Genomic DNA, 17,587 nt, shown 5'->3' on the forward strand with positions numbered 1-17,587 from the left:
TCCCACTATATTGCTTTCCAGATTTAGTAAACATAATTCGCAATGAAGAGCCGAAAAGTAAATTGTGAATTTGTTGGGAGGATTTTCTTTCGGTTTTCTGTGACTTTTATGAAAATTGAAACTCCGCTTTTGAGCCAAAATCAAAGCTTCAATATATACAAAAACGCGTGTCTCTTTATTTACAAGCAGTTGGAATATTTTGTTTTAAACAGAGTTGATCTTGGTGGTATTCCTTCAACCCTGACCATTTTAAGAGAAAAATCGTACCGTATTTTTGTATGACTTAGATGATAGCATCGTTTGAGATAATAATGTGAATGTTTTCCAATTACCTGAAAAGTAAGGGTTTATATTTGACCGTGTTTAATAGGTGTAAGCCAAAATGCAGTGGGCAACACTACCCTGAAACACTATTATCATACGGACTAATAGAACCTCTGATGAATCCATCAAAGAAATTACAGAGCAAACTGCCTTTCTGCCCACGTGTCCTGAGAGTGGCCGTCCCTGGAGACATGCGCCTTCACTCTGCCCGTTAAGTAAACGCATATTCTCCGGAATACACAATCGAGCAAGAACACAGCAGTGCCCAGTGCCCACTTTCATTTTCGCACGAGTCAGACTGGACGTTTCTCTGTCTGATCTGAGCCCCACTCGAAAGCGATTGCGTATTTACATCCGAGTGAGTGCGGGTCTCCGGCGCATGGACCACGGTTGCCTGCACCCGTCGTGCAGGGCGGCGTTGAGTACGTGTGCACGCACACTCGACACAGCTCCACATGATGGCTGCCTCTCCCCGCTCGGTGCTGAGCCAGTTGGGGGGACGGGGGAGGCCAGCACTACCAACTACTCTGATTTCTATTTTACTTCTCTGAAATCTGTGCGTGAGCATCCAAAGGGCCAGAAGTCGCATTGAGTCAAATGCTCTTCACATTGTTTACTAACATACCACAGGCCCACCTTTACTCTCCTGCTTCGTTTTTTTTTTTTTTAAATCATGACTTTTATTTACTGTTTGCAATTAACTTTTTGCTATGAGGAGCAAGATCAAAAGAGGGTTGCAACTTTCAAAAGTATTCGAAGTTTCCATTATTTCATGAAGTGGGCACAATGTGAGACGTTTCCAAGGATGTACAAACGGTATCTTGTAAATGACATAAAAAGACCCCGCACCAAAGGGAGTAGAAACTTGAGTAGCTCGGAGAGGCCGCGTCTCTTGCAAACCACTGGGCTGACACTTGATTCTTTTATTCAAGGTGGTTTGCATGCTATGCAGCTTTTTCAGCCTCTGAGCTTTCAAACCGGTCATTTGAGGCGGCTCCTGTCCTGGGAAAACCGTATCACTTCCTTTCTGGGGTTTCCGGTGTGTTCTGTACGTGCCCCTTTAAGGCCTGCAGCGTGTGGCCGTGCGGTCACCTTTTACACAGTCGTGTCCCTGTCTAAACTGTGGGTTGTTAGGGGAGAGGAGCTGGGCTTTGTACCCATGTTAATCTGAGGACCAAGGAGAGGATGGGGCACGGAGTAAGCAGGAAAAGGTAACTTGTCTCTAAATATACCAGACGTTTCCACGGAGGAACAGTCTCAACACAGCCTGAAGAAGGCTCCCTTTCTCCTGCTTCAGGAAGCGAGATGCAGAAGAACGCAGTAGGACCGTTTTGGAAGCATCTGAACGTTTCAGTTTTCTTAAAGCCTCCCTCTCCTGATCCTGGTGGAAACGTCTCTAATGGGATGGACGAGCTTCCTTCCACATTAGCCTCACCTCTCTGTTACGAAGTTTCTGGTTCGTTTCTACCCACAGCAGTCAGTTTTCTCTTTGCATTTCCATCCCTACCCCTAGCGACAGGAGCCATGCCTTCTAACTTCCCCTGTCTGAAGGGCAGCCAAGGAGACACTTAATAAAGAATAACTGATAGGATGTACCATGCAATTAATTATTGTTCAAGTTTGCTTCCAAAAAGTGCCCTAGTGCAGACAGTCTGGAAAATGTTCTTAGGAACACCTTTCTGTTTAATGCTTAGCAGATCAAATTGTTTTCCCTGAGTGGAGAAAAGGGAGCCACTTTATACCTACCTGCCTGCCCACGTTCCAACTCTGCTCAGGCCCCTCCTGCCTGCACACCTGAGCGCCAAAATTATTAACAGCCAGGGTTTGCCGGAAGTACAGACAGTAGCTTCCTTTCTGCTATGTGCCAAGCTCACATGATGCGGTCAAATTGAATAGGTTAGAAGCATTTCCCGCACGGTCCCAAGCAGGCACGGTGAGGTCCTGCTGGACGCAGAGCCCGCCCTGATAAATGGAGTGACACTAGTCCCCTGTCTCGTCAGGTCGCTGTGAGGATTAAATAAGGGGACAGGTGCAAAGTGCTCAGATCAGTGCTTAGCATCTAGCAAGTACTCAGTAAGTGGTGGCCTGCATGATGAGGAAGAAAATAAGGGATCTACCATTTTTACTGGCCAACACAGGGCTAAAGATATAACATACGTTATTAGTAATAACCATCCAAGATCAAAGGTGAATAAAGATTCAGGTCTACATAACTTCTTCTTAGGTCTCTTCTCTTTTTCTTTTTAATTTAAAGGGGGCAAGAGAACTTCCCACGAGCAAAAGGTAGTTCTTACTCGCTACAGCATTCCTCAATTATCCAGAAAGCCCCCTTTTCCCCTTTGGGCCCATGAGCAGCTGAAAGCAGATTTTTCTCTGTGGAGTTTTGTGACATCTTGAGGTTGCCACAAAGTACTAGGGCTCTTGCTGCCATGTGACTGTGCAGAGCAGGTCATATTTGTGTAGGTAACAGTTTAAAGTTAGTAAGTATCAAAGTTAAAAATGATTATTTATTTTCTCCTTTAGATAGGGGATTTCTCTGAGAATTCACCGGGTATACCATTGTCCCCCTCCCGTTTTCATGGTTTGGCATATAGGTATGGAATCACAGACATGATGTGCTAATACCACATCTCGTTTTTATTTTTCCTTTTCTTCCTTTGTAACGACCATTTCTTCCAGTGCAACATAAGCATGGAGTCATGAAGGTGACGTAATAACAGATACGGTTTTCCCTTACGCAGAGGAGTACTTCCCATCCTTTCTCACCTTGGGCTCTATTCAGGCATTGTTTCATTTACATATGGTGACACTTAAGTCACAATCCTTAAGGCAGATTGCCCCCCTACCCCCACACTAAGATACTGTAAGGCGATAGCCGTTCCACTCAGACTCAGAGCGTGCGTGTGTACACGTGCGAGATGTGTGCATGTATTTGTACATTCTCATTATAATTATGTGTGTCAGTCCAAGACCACATTTGAGCCAAGATTGGCAACAATGCTGCAGTCTGCTTGCCCCTTTCTGGACCCTGAGTAAAGTCTCAGAGCCAGGGTGGGAGGACCTGCCGAGGCACCCGGGGCTGGTCCCCAACAGCGCCCTCCACGGGACTGCTACTCCATGCTTTCTGCCAGCATGCATTCCACTTTTTAAAATCCTTTCGGCTTCAGATAAACTAACTTACATTATTATCCACCCATGGGTCTGCTTATTGTCATTCTCCTGTCTTCTCACACATGGCTCCAAAGCAGTCTCATGGCTCCCACTTCTGGTGGGTCCCCTAATTCAACGTTCCGCTTGGCGCCTCCCTCTTCGCTGAAGCATTTTCTGACTAATTCCTCAGAGCTTTTGCCACTCAGCACATGGGCACATCCTCTCTGAATTTCCATACTCATCTGATGCCTTCACTGTGAATACATTCCATTGTGCTTTCATGAAATTATTTCAAGAGTACATGCCATGACCCCAAACATATGGTAAGTTTCTAAGCGCTGGGTGATGCCTTTCAAGTCTATCTTAAAGCGATCTCTCTCCCATAGTGTAGGTCCCATTAGGAAACTCTTTACACACTCAGCACGAAGCGTCAGTTGGATAAACTTGAACATGGTGATGGGCCAAGGGAACGGTATATTTGTATTTTATAGCCAAGGACTTTCACACTGGGATGACCGTCTCTTGGCCTGAAATGTTACAACCCTCTTGAGTAACTGGCAGGAATAACTAGAATAAGAAAAGAGAAAAAATTTCCCTATAAAAACTTTTTTGAAGAGACTGAAAATTCAAAAAACAATTAATTTGATGAGAATGAGGAATTCACAGGAGGGAATAATGGGAAGGGAAAAAAAACATAGATCATTTGGAAAACTTCCCAGTTTGTTTGACCAGGCTAGAATAACTGTAAAATAAAAGCATAGCAGAAGGAAAAGACAAACCTGAAAACTATTCACTAACGTCACTTGTGAACCTAAGATGGAAAATCTATAAAGTACGAGCAAATAGATTTCAGCGGCATCCTTTAAAAGTAGTGGATTACATAGGTTTCTCTGTGGGATTGAGAGAAGAATACAAAGTGAAGTGTTTTATATACTATAACATTAGGAGTGTAGAGACGAAAATAGTGGGACTATTTTCATACTGAAAAGGCCTTTGATAAAACTCAACACGTATTTCTGATTAAAATAAAAACAGAAAGAAACTCTGTAAATATAAAGAAAATACATTTCTCGAGCAGCAAAGGGCAGGTTTCGGAAGACGACTGTCCCCTTTGCTGGGCGGTGGTGGAACCAGTCCCGTGTGGCCTGGAATCAGACCAGAACGGCCGTCACTCACTGCAGCCGTTATGGTTTTACTGTCGGGCTGTCCTGACCAGGGCCGTCAAATGGGAAAAGTAAACTAGAAGTACCAATACTGAAACAGAACTTGTAAAATTACATTTTCAAAAATGTTATACTTAACCATCAGAAAAATCATGAGAAAAATAGGAGTTCAATGAGTTAGTGAAATTCAATTTTAATCTATGAAAAAGAAGAACTGGTTAGAAAGAAAATTGGGAAAAGGAGGCTCTTTCGCAGCAAAAATAACCTCCACCACCGCCACAAATCTAGTAATCTGGTAGTAACCTTAAAAACTAGGCCAGGTAGAACTATACATATTTCTGTTTCCAAATACTTAATATCTGAAGTACATAAACTCTTTTAAAATTAATCTAGAAACTGAATGCAGTGTTAGGAGCCTACTTGTAGGCTGTGACTAAAAATAAAACGGTTCTGAAATTCCCCGGGAAGAGTAGCTATGTTACAGGAACCACGAAAAGGAAGGATAACGCAAATGTCTAGGCAAGAAATCAGTCCCCCGGCGTGTTTTTAAAAGGTTAGCCATAGAGACATGGCAAGTAGCATGGTGTCACATGGCCACAAGAATTAACACCTACTGTACAAAACCCAAACCCAAACCCAAAGTGGAATGGTTCGAGAGACAGGTACGAAACAGGAATTCAGCGTGTGGTTCAGACTGCATTTTAAATCAGACAGGGAAACGCTTCCTTTCCCGATGTACACACATCATATCAAGAACTGTTGAAGGTTTAGATATGTAACACGATCGAGTCCAAAGTGTGATATGAAACGGAGATGAGATGCCAAAGCCCCAGGTCTGGTGGAAGACGGCCGGCCGCGCCCCGTACTCAGGGGACGGGTCCCGGGTGGGGGCTCCACGCCGTGTCAGCTCGGCCGAGCTGGAAACGCACTGGCCGGAACTGACGTCCCTCTGTGGTTCTGGCTTAGAACTGTCTAAACGGGAGAACCGGTCAAGATGGTGAAAATGAAGCGGCAGGTTTCATGCTGTCCAGTGATCACCGTTAGAGGCAGAAAGAACAGATGCAAAGGGTGGATCCCAGTGGGTCCTGACTCCCCCAGCTCCCTGCCTTGGGTCCACCACCCCAGGCCTAAGCCGCGCCCCCATGCCTGAGAATGCTGGTCTCCTCCACCGCCCCCGTCCAGCTGCTGGATACGCCTGGTCTCCGGTGGCCTAAGCCTCCAGCCAGCCCCTGTCTCCCCCTCAGTTATGAAAGACCCAATTTCTATCAAAACTCCTTGTTCCATAATACTCACACATGTTCCATTTCCCCAGATGAACCCTGACTCATACACCCAGTAGAGATACCCACCCCCCTAAGGTGGGATTCCTGGGCGAAGCTCTTGGATCGAAAACACTAGGTTATAGGAGCAGAGACTCTCTTATTCTAAGACATGGATGTTGCTTCCACGAACTGTGTTTATTTTTATATTTCTTTTTATAGTGAGAATCGTGAGCTAAATCTTCACGATCCATCTCAAAGCAAGGATCCTAATCATGTATTTCTTGTTTGGCTAAGGATGTCTAAGTGGAGGAAGAACATACTTATGCCTGGGTCAAATTCTGACTTTCAAGGCCACGCTGACTCATGAGGAGGAACCCACGGGACTGTGTGAGAGAGTGTGTCCCGTCACAAAGCCGCCGAGTCCAGCCAAGAAGATGGGGCAGGAGCCATTGAAGGCACGGCCTGGGTGGCAGGAACACGTTTGATTCTTAATCCAATAAAAGGTTCATTCGCTTTTCTGCTCTGGATCTCTGAAAGGGTGGACGGACAGATCAAAGAAGAGGAAACTTTCAAAAATGGAGTTCTTATAATACAAGGACCCACACTATGCCTCTCTTACAGTAAAATGAGTAATATTAAGGTAAGTGCTTATACATTAGTGAATACTGAGTTAAAGTAGAATCAGAAAAGCATGTTGGGTGGCTGGGATTCGTGGAGAAAGCACTAGGTTTGAGACGATTCCTTCCCTGCCTTTGAGGGACTGTGGAATTTTTAGCAATTCTCTTGATTTCAATGAAGCTTATATTTTGCATCTGCAGACAAGGGGAGCCGTGTCTATGCAGTCAAAATCTTGACATCCTTGAGTTAGATAAGCTTTATAAATAGATGCATGGTGCTGTATGGAGAAAATCCAGTTGTAAGAAGAGATTTTTCATAAATTTATTATTGGTTTTAACAACAAAAAAAGAAATGCATTTCTCAGAATAGTACCCAGGACATAATAAAAGTTTACTATATATTGTTGAATGAATCCTTTCTTTTTCTCTTTGGTTGGACTCCCGTGCAGAAAATAGTTGCTTTAGAGAAAGCAAAGTTCCAACATAAGCGAAGAGAAAGCGAAAGGAAGGCTAAGTGTGCTGGAAGGCGAGGCCCCTGTCCAAAATGAGCCGCCGTGCTGTAGGGTATGACCCTGATTTGCCAGGGAGACGAGGGTCCAGCTACTTGTGGTCTCTGAAGACCCCCAGGGAACCAGACAGGTGCTGGATGAGGTAGAACGAAACCACTGTCATGATTTTCAAAAATCAGAAGAAAGAAAATTTCACTAATGATAGACATCAGTTTGACATAAATCATTTGAGAATTTTTATATGGAATTATTAAAGTATATCCCCTAATCTCTAAGAAATCAAAGCAATTACTAACAGGAATCAGCATATTCCTGAATTCATGGATATTGATTGGGAAATTCCACGATTGGGAGCTACTAAGGGTAGAAACAAGTCAGTTTTTAAAGATCAAGGTATAGGGCCAAGCCTTGCATCATCTCAGTGAGAACATGGAAGAAATGTAGAGTGGGCAACAACACAGTGAACTTGACATTGTGCAAATGACCAAACTGCAAGCCAGGGTCTAGAGGTGCTCAGTGTCCCCCCGCAGAGAGGAGGCCGGAGCCTGTTGGTGGCCTTTGTCCTTAGCCCTGCCTGTTTGATGGCTCATCAATAACCTGGTAGGGAACAAAGCTGGTGCACTTATTTCATTTCCCAATTATATTAAACCAAATGACATAATTCATAGACTAAGGGACCAAGCCAGTTACCAAAAAAATGTCAACCAGCTGAAATTTTGGGCTGCAACCAGTATGATGCAATTTACTTGGCATGTAGATGAAGCCCTCTGCTTCTAGACAAGAAACCTATCTCAGCACCAAAAAAAAAATAAAAAAAAATAGAATCTCCATCTACTAACCAAGAAATCAACCAAAAAACCAAATATGTATAGAAAGCAAGATAAAACTACTCCTAAGATGGATTTCATGAGTTTTTATAAAGGAAAAATCAGAGGTTAAGCTGACTACATACTCAAAAGAATCAGGGCGATGTGCCCGCCCCTTGGCCGTCCTGCTACAGGCTCGGTGTCGGCAGGGAGGGGAGCCGTGGCCTCACAACGGGGACGCTGGTGCTCAGCCCAGCCACTGCCCACAGGTACAGGATGGTCTAGAGGATGGGTAGACTGATGTGGAGACTATCGCCTCAGCCGAAGGGCTGGTGAGGTTTAGCACACGGTAAATGTTTACGAACACAGTCACAGGGATGCTTTGAGACTACAATCAGCAAGTTATAATCAGGTGGGGGCAGATTTTATTCTAACTTGGGGAACTTTCCAAGCATCAGAACTGTTCTAACATGAAAAAGACTATTAACCCGTGAACCACTGAGATGGACTCCAGGAAAAGAAGTTCAATTGCAATTTGTTTCCTGGGGGTGCTGCCGAGGAGACGCAGGCTGGGAGCTGGGTTGGACACACTTGAAATTCCCGTTAAAAGTCGTCATCGAGTGTTATGGGTACTCAACCGGTGGCAGTTATAATCAAGATCTAATAGGACAGAACTATAATCTATTAGAAAACATACACTAATCATAAGTAAAACAGACTTCGCTTTACTGATACACAAGCCTTTGTTTCGGGGTTATAACGGAATAGAAACCACTAATTCAGGACGGACAGAGCAAAGAGTTGGGCAATTCAAAGTTAAGAATTTTCATCTCCACATCCTAAATCCTTGTGACCTAGAGCGGAAGTTAATTTAAATTTGTGGGGGCCTCTTGTATAGCACTTATGAATGCGATGGTTGGACCGGATGGCCTTTAAGAGAGATTTCAACTTTCAGTTCTGTAAATTTGTCAATGGGCCTATCCTAAATCACAGCTAAACCCCTTGGTCAACTGCACCAACCCCCGATAGGATTCCCGGATATAGGAATGGAGGCATGTTCTATGAAGCAACGGTTCTCACTGAGCTGTTATTAGTTACGTCCTTAAAAGTCCCATGACAGGCTTGGGGGGCCCACTAAGTAATGTGAATTGAGGAATTTCAAGTCTACTGGATGTTGAAGCAAAAAAATATTCCTTGGGCTACGGAGTTTTTGAGGAAAGGCTAAGGAGCTGAGATTTAACCTGAAGAGGTGAAGCCCGCGAGACAAATTGTTAAATCGAAGTATGAGATTAGCCCCTCTCCTTGCATCCTTAGGAAAGGACTGAGAGAACGGCATCACTTTATTTTTCCATTAGGTGACACGATACAGCTTAAATTTTTTTTCCACTTTAAGATTGTTACTTGTTTATTGTCACTTTAAAGGTTATATCATAAGTTACTTTCTTTGCATGCTACCTGTTACATGGGTGTTATGCCATTTACTAAATCAATACGATGTTACAATATACGTAGTGCCTATGTGAAAATGTCTATTACATTTGAATGTTGGCTAGACTGTCTTGCTTTAAACAACTCAGAGAAACTGTCTCAGAACATTAGCCCGGCTGTCTTGGGCAGGAAAAGGCTTTGAATCAGGCAATGAGAATGTCTTTACAACTGGAGAGAAAGCTCGGTAATTCTTCCTGCTCTGCACCGAAGTCTCGCTCTGCAAACGGGGCCCTTGGGGCAGGCAGTGTGGGCATCACCAGGAGCTTGTCACAAATGCAGAACCCCAGACCTGCTGAAGTGGAGTCTGCATGTAACAGGACGCCCAGCTGGCTGGCACATGCCCATGGAAGTTGGAGCAGCATTCCGAGAAAGGCCCCTGGGGAGCCACGGAGAGGCGGTTCCCAAAGACAGGCAGAGCTGCAGTGCGTGGCCGCAGTGCAGGAGGCGGGGCTGACTTTTCCTGCAGGAGGTTTGCAGAGACCGGGGCATTTCCATCCCAGACACCGGCCCCCTCGGAGAGTAAAGCTCACAAGGCAGCCTCTCCTGCACGTAAGACAAATCTCCACCAAGCTCACTGACCTTCACCCCTTGAAATCATTCCAAGTCCATATAACACATACTGGAATATACAACATTTAATGATTCTATTTTCAGTGGCTTCACTGGTTACGTTTCAGCTAACATATCTTCCTGCCCCTACACCCTCTGTTCTGTCCAGGTCTCTCAACATCCTCCACCCCTCTCATCTCTGTGCCTTGCTCATGCCTTCTCCCATTACAGAATTCTCTTTTTTCTCTCTACTTCTACAGAAAGTCTTCACATCTTTCTAGCCACACATGAATGATTACACCAGAAAACCTTTCCTACTCAGAATTAGCCATATGCTACCAGGCATTCCCACAATACATTGTTCTCCACATGGTTAAGAGCTTTGAGGTCCAGGGAGCCACACTGAGCATTCAGGCCTCACTGGATCTGAGGTCACTGCCGGCTTTCTTAGTCAGCTAGAGCCTCAGTTTCATCCTCCATTGAAAAAGGGTATCAATAGTGCATTTTCCATAGGATAACCACATGAGACATGCTAAGTTCTCAACAGATGTTTGCCATTGATTGCAGTGAGAACCTCCTCAAGCTCCGATGTGCTGACAATGCTAGAAAGTGTGTGTGGGGACACGTGTATATTTTCCGTCACACGAGACTGTAAATTTCTTGAGTGCAAAGATAAGAATATATCTATCTTTTAGCCCTGGCTGGCGTAGGTCAGTGGATTGAGCGCGGGCTGCGTACCAAAGTGTCACAGGTTCAATTCCCAGTCAGGGCACATGCCTGGGTTGCAGGCCATGACCCCCAGTAACCACACATTGATGTTTCTCTCTCTCTCCCTATTTCCCTCCCTTTCTTTGCTAAAAATAAATAAATAAAATCTTAAAAAAAGAATATATCTATCTTTGAATGTCCTCACTCTTGAAATTATTCTGCCAAGTGTTAGTCTTACCACAATTAGTTGCGGATAATCACAATTTTTTATATTGGTAATGTAAGCAAATATATTGTTTTGTTTTAAAAAATATTGCAAATAGTCACCATTCTGTGCAAATCCTTTTTTTCCCCCATATATATAAGCCCTCAACCTTCTCTTATACATGGTGATTTTTAAAGCCTTTCCTCAAAAGTCTTTTCTCCAACTATCATATTGACGTTCTGAGTCTTCCCTCCAAGAGCTCCCTGATGTCCACTCCCCGAGTCGCACCCACAGGATGTGACCTCAGTGGGTCCCGCAGTCTCCTGTGGTAACTGGGCCATGCCACTAAGGCTCCAGTGTGCCTCAGTGCTACGTAACAAACTGCGCTTCCATTTTCCAAAATTACACCGTGTTGCTGACGCACAAATTCTTAAATATTGAACACAGATAACATGCTGTCCCTTAGGTTTCTGTTCTGTAAATTAATAGACATTGATGACTCGAGAATTATGATTATACGCTCCCAGATGGGATATGGTAGACCACTAGACAACTAATAATAATATTCGAATCCTCCCATGCATTATGTCTGTGAAGGATATTTTTACTGTGTTTTGTTACCCAAACAACAGATTGATAATGAGAAAAGAGTCAAATACATTAGATGTGAGAGACCACACAGAAATGATTTAAGCCAATTCAACTCTTTATATCTGGGTATGAATACACCTGGTAGATTTATATAAATATTTACTATTTTAGTCCGATGACGAATCACCGGGTTTTAGATTGAGAAAAATGTTTTCATAATGATGACCGATACGTTTATTAAGTGCTAACTGTGGTCTAAGCAGAGGACGGCACCGTGGTTTACAGAGGTGGCGTGCCCAAGGTCACACACCTAGTGAATTGCTTAGACAGGACAGACTGAGCGATTCTACAGTCCGCGCTTTGAGCTCGATGATATCTCCTTTTCATGTGCAAACTGAAACCCAGCGTGCTTAATATTCAAGGTAATACAGTTTGTTGGTGATAAACTGAAGACTAACTTCAGTCACAGGACTGCGTACCCTATGCCTGTTCCGGAAGATTCTTCACAAGAGTCTAGTTAGATTGTTTGCATTAATGTCTTTTAAAGATAATGAGTAAAGCAGACTTAAATGAACTCCTGAAAATGGTGGCTACTGTGTAAAATCCAATCAAACCATTATCAATTCCATAATGAAATTCACATATCAAACAGCTTAGATAAGCTCCCCTTCCCGAAAGAGGAGAAAGCACTTGAAAACATGAACTAAGTTATAATGAAGGTCATTCTCTTGAAAGCTTTCAAAACTTCACAATGAAACAAAACTTCTAATGATGTATTAGAGAAAAAAAAGGAAAGCAAATGGAAATAGAGTAAATGAGAGGTGGCGAGAGAGGTCTTGTCTTCTTAGACATTTTATGTTTTCGTGTTGTTCGTATATTTTAATTGCTCATAAGATTGTGAAAACATCCATGCCCATAAATATTTTATGTCTTCTGCTATCGCATCAGAATAAATCATTTGATACTTGTGTCTTTGATAGGAATGTTGCTAATGTTATAAAAGCATGCTCATAAAGAACTCTTGCTTTGATGTAAAAAGACGTGATATTTGTATATGAAATGCTAGTGATAGGATAACTTAATATACAATGCTAACGAGGTAAAGAATAATAACCTACGTGTTCTATGGTAAATCTAGCATTTTGCTTCATCCAGAGACTCCTTTTGACTGCTAATTACAATCTTCCTTTTAGAGTGTCAAATATTTTCCCACTAAAACTCACAAGTAAGGAATCCGAGTGTTTCCTACAAATACTAAAATAAACTAACTTGAAAGCCGAATCGGTCATCCCGGGCACTGTGGAGAGTCTGGGCTGGGTAATGTATTGTCGGGAGGGGCTGCTCGTGAGCTGTTCTTCAGTTGGTCCCTGGCTCCTGCTCCCTGCGATCGGCAGCGTGCAGAACGCACACCCACCCCAGTGTGACGGCCAGAACCGTGTCCTCCTGTTAGGGATGCCTGTGGGGACACGCCACTGCCCCTTGCTGAGAACCACAGTTCTAAAGTAATAGCCGAAAAGGGCAAATCTTTATAGTTTATGTTCTTTATCCAAAGCTCAGTTAAAGGATCCTCAAACTGACAAGTTGTTTTTTTTTTTTTTTTTATATTCAAGTCTGCCTGTCAACAGGCAAAATTTAAACAACCTTTTCCAGAGTTTCTAATTGAATGAGCATGTCGGCTCCATTCAGGTTGAAATTTTTATTTGCCAATATGCACTCATGTAAATTATAATCCTTTACAGGTATAGATTTTTCTCTTTTTGAAAGTGAAACATTTTTTTTTATTGTGTACGCTGTTGCAGCTGTCCCAATTTTTTCCCCTTTGACCCCTCCCCTCAGCCCGCCTCTAGATTTTTCTTCAATCTGAGGATGCCTAACTGTTTTTATGGATATTCTCCAGGGCAACTTATTCCTCTGAATCTTCCTAACAAGGGCATATGATTTTTCCCTTTTCACTGAAGTCAATTTACTACATAAAATGAGCCTTGAAGGAAAGCAGCTTTGGAATTTACAAACATCACTATTTCCTTGAAAAAGTGACGCCCCGTTCAGTGTTTCTCGAAAGCACAGTCCACAGACCCCCTGTCTCAGAATTTCCCGAGCTGTTTGTTACGGTGGCGGTCACGCTCCCCACCCCAGGCCTGCGGAGGGACAGCCCCTGGAGCGCGACCCCGCGGCCCCCCGCTTCGAGCGCCCTGTGCGTTCAGCAGTCAGGGGCACGGGCCGTCAGAACCAGAACAGAAACGGGTACCGGGAGCTCTTCTTCCAGGGGAAAGGATCACGCAGCTGTTTTTCAGACCCCCTTTGATTCTTATTTGTAACTTAGCCACTTCCTACTGATCGACAGCAAACACTCTAGAGCTTTCTTTTATCTAGAAATTATCAACTTTTAAGACAGCTATCCCTTAGTAAGGCTGCAACTTTACATTTGAAGTAGAAGTCTTCATGAATCCGCCTAAACTCACCAATGAAAAACAACTCGGCCTGTAAAAATTAATGCAACTCCCTGGCTGGCGTAGCTCAGTGGATTGAGCGCGGGCTGCGAACCAAAGTGTCCCAGGTTCGATTCCCAGTCAGGGCACATTCCTGGGTTGCAGGCTATAACCCCCAGCAACCGCACATTGATGTCTCTCTCTCTCTCTCTCTTTCTCCCTCTCTCTCTCTCTTTCTCCCTCTCTCTCTCTCTAAAAAATAAATAAAATAAAATCTTAAAAAAATTAATGCAACTCAGTCACTCCAAACCAATAATTACTTTTTATTTAAAATCACTCATTTGAAAATTCAAAAACATAACTAAGCTACAACATCCTGGGTTCTCTTTCCACGTCGCCTTCCCAGTTATAAGGTATTTTAGGTAATCGCTTGACAATCTCGGTTTTGTTAACTTGAATTTTTAACCTTTGTGTAAAAACTTAATAGACATAGTTTAATGCATGGGTGGTCCCTTTGACTTCTCTTGGGAAAGGCTGAGGGATGAGGGCTGCTTCACAGCCTCGCACCAGACTCCGAGAACGGGCAGGCAGCTGAACTGGGAAATAGTAAGAGACTGCCCTTTCTTCCTTCTCTAAGCTCAGTGTGCGAAACACAAAATCTTCACTGCCACAATAAACCAGAAATTTCCAGGTCGTCGCGTAATCTTTTTCCTAAGACTGGTGACAATAACAAAGGAGAGACAATGCATTTTAATTTAGTCAGGGAAGCCAGAAAAGCAAAGTAAGAAATATGCACCCATAGGTAATATGGCAGAATATGCAATGCTTTGATTTCATCCATGCTGCCACGCTCATTTTCACCTTTGTTCTGCAATTAAATGTATTGCATGCTCACCATCGATATTTTGTTCACATTTCCTCACTGACGTCTTGGTTATGGGAAACTGACCCTCTACTCCAAGGAGGGGCTTATGAGTATGGTATTCTCTGAGTTTTTATACATTTAAGACCACTGTTCTAGAGTGTGAATATTTGAAGTTTTGTGAAGATAAAAAAATCTTACTTTATATTCTTTTGGAATTACTGGAAAATGTTGCTCTTGAGAAATACAGTGCTGTCTAAATATGTATTAATAGTGTCCCTATAAATAATTTCATCTTTGTGCCTGGAGGCTCCAAGGATTTCATGTTATTTTTTTAATTTTCAAAAATTTTACTTTTTTATTTTTTGAGAGAGACAAAGGAAATGAGAGACAGAGAGAGAGAGAGAGAGAGAGAGAGAGAGAGAGAGAAACACTGATCAGCTGCCTCTTGTATAGGCCCTGACAGGGGACTGAGCCCGCAACACAGGCATGTGCCCTGGCCGGGAATCGAACCAGCAACCCTATGCTTTGCAGGACAGTGTCCAACAACTGAACCACACCTGTCAGGGCTATATTTTTCTTTACAGTCTAGAACATCAGACTATATCTTGGAGTCCACTGCTTCCTGGCAATTTTCCCAGGCATATGGTAAGCCCTTTCAAAATAGTGGGGTTCAGTTTTCTTAATTTCCAGGAGAAGTATTTTTTTCTTAAGATTATAGCTTTAAACATTAGTTTTGTTCCACAATTTTACTTTCCTTATTCAGGTCTTCCAATTATATGTATACTGGACTTCTTCGCCTACCTCCATTTCAATCACTTTCTGACTCTTTTTTTGTTTCTTCCTTCTCAACTTCATAGTGGTGGTTACCTTCCTGCCTACCTTTCATGTCCTTTAATAAATTTTCATTTGAATGTATCTTCCTTAGGTCCTACTAAATTATCCGTTATATTTAGGATGGTTTGGCTTTTCTTTTCAACATATTTCTTGAATTCAATAAACTTTCATTGTACATTTTTCCATTTCTGCTTGTAATCTTTGAATTTATGATTACACTTTTAACAATATCTCCAAATTCTCATTTGACAATCCTAAATTCAAATGGGAGTGTTGTGGTAACAATATTCCTCTACATTGTGGTTGTGTTTCAATAGCTAAAATCTTTTGAATAGCATTAACTATTTTCTCCTATAAGTAGCTTTGTATTGCATCTCATTCTTTCTATTGTGTGTGTGTGTGTGTGTTTGTACACCTAGGTGTCCTATGGCAGAGTTCCTGTATTCAGGGCACCCTCTCTTCCCCTCTGACTTTCTTCTTTCCCTTCAGTCTCACTCTTCTGAAGGGCACACGTATGTCTATTTATCTCGTTTTTTCCCCTCAGGAAGAAATACGTCTTCACGGTTGTCATCTCCACTCACTGTCAAGACTCCTCTCGGTAACTGCAGCTGTGAACTACCAAGTTCCAGACCTGTGTCTGCTATTCTGGCAACTGGTCCGGTCCTTTCTGCTGGAGGATGTTGTCCCCGCTGTTTCTCTCTCCAATGAGTGCCCCCCCACCCCAATTTGTTGCATCCACCAGCTGGTAGCCACAGCAGGAGCGCTGTTAGAATGTGGTATTTCCTTCAGCTTGTCTCCCCGTCATTGAGAAGACATGGGTAAATGGGGTAATGTGTACTCTCCTTTATGTTTGCGTTCTAACAGGGTTTGTAGTGATCCAGGAGCTGCTGTGTCCAGCAGGGGTCAGAGTCGTACATGAGGCGGTCGTGCACCCCTGAAGTGCAGGGGCTGTGGTGTACCAGGCAGTCAGCGTAAGGGTCCCCGACCTGCAGAGAAGCTGGAGAGCGCCGATTAAGGTGCTTGGCTTCATTCCATTTCTTTCCCAAGCGTCTTTCTGATGCGCACTAGCTGGGTCGTGGGTCTTTCTTCACGCAGAAGAAACGTCACCCTTCAGCGAGGTCTTCCTGTTCTCTTCTTCCTGCAGACCCACTTTTTTCAGTTACCCACATAATGTAACATCTTCGAAATCCAAAACCCAGGCATGTACACTAAACTACATTGGTTCTTCTTCTACACTGTACCATTCCTTTAACTCGTGGGAAATAGCAACAGAACTGATAGTGTATATTTTCCTTTCTAAACCCCTCTCCCTCCAGGACTGCAGCTGTACCTCATTTTGGCGGTGAAGTTTGGGGATTCGACCTGAGCATGCTTCTCCATCCTCTGCAGTATAGGTATCCACCCACTGCGTCTCATTATTTGTGTGTTTTTCCATTCTTATTGATGACGGAAGGAAGGCTTAGCAGTATATTTTGATGACTTGACTTGGGAGTAGCTCCCTAATTTTCCCCCAAAGTCATTGAAAACAGTTTGCTTCTCCTTGAATCAACATTTGTTAAGTCATCTTAAATGATTTTATATGCGGCAACTTACTGAGTTTACTGCATTTTTTTTATTCTTCGTTCACAAAATCAGAGATTTGTGAAAGATGGTTATAGTAATCATTAATATGACTTTATGACTGCCTTTTTTCCTTGCCCATGAGCAAGAAATATGATTTTTTTGTAAAATAAGAAATAATCTCATTTATCATTCTTAAAGGATTGCATGTTCCAGACCCTGCTCCTCGTGTTGATGCATGTGTCAGACTCACCTACAACACAAAACAAACCTTTCTGCGGAGACCGGCCCTCACAGTCAGGTAGAAAGGTCTCTGCAATGTAAATAACCATGTCGCCCAGCAAAGCAAACATTTATTGGGAAAGACATGAAGCTCAGGCACATCTTTCTGAGTATAATAGTGCAGGATAAATGTAAAAATTGCTAATACTGCTTTTCCTTAAAAGAATGACCTCAATAAATTTAAATCGGCAAATCATCCTTAAAAGGATGATGCTTACAGATCATCTTCAAATTCACATACTTAC

The sequence above is a fragment of the Phyllostomus hastatus genome, unplaced genomic scaffold (genome assembly GCF_019186645.2).
Source record: "Phyllostomus hastatus isolate PE091 unplaced genomic scaffold, TTU_PhHast_1.1 phas_scaffold_46, whole genome shotgun sequence".
NCBI classification, from domain to species: Eukaryota; Metazoa; Chordata; class Mammalia; order Chiroptera; family Phyllostomidae; genus Phyllostomus; species Phyllostomus hastatus.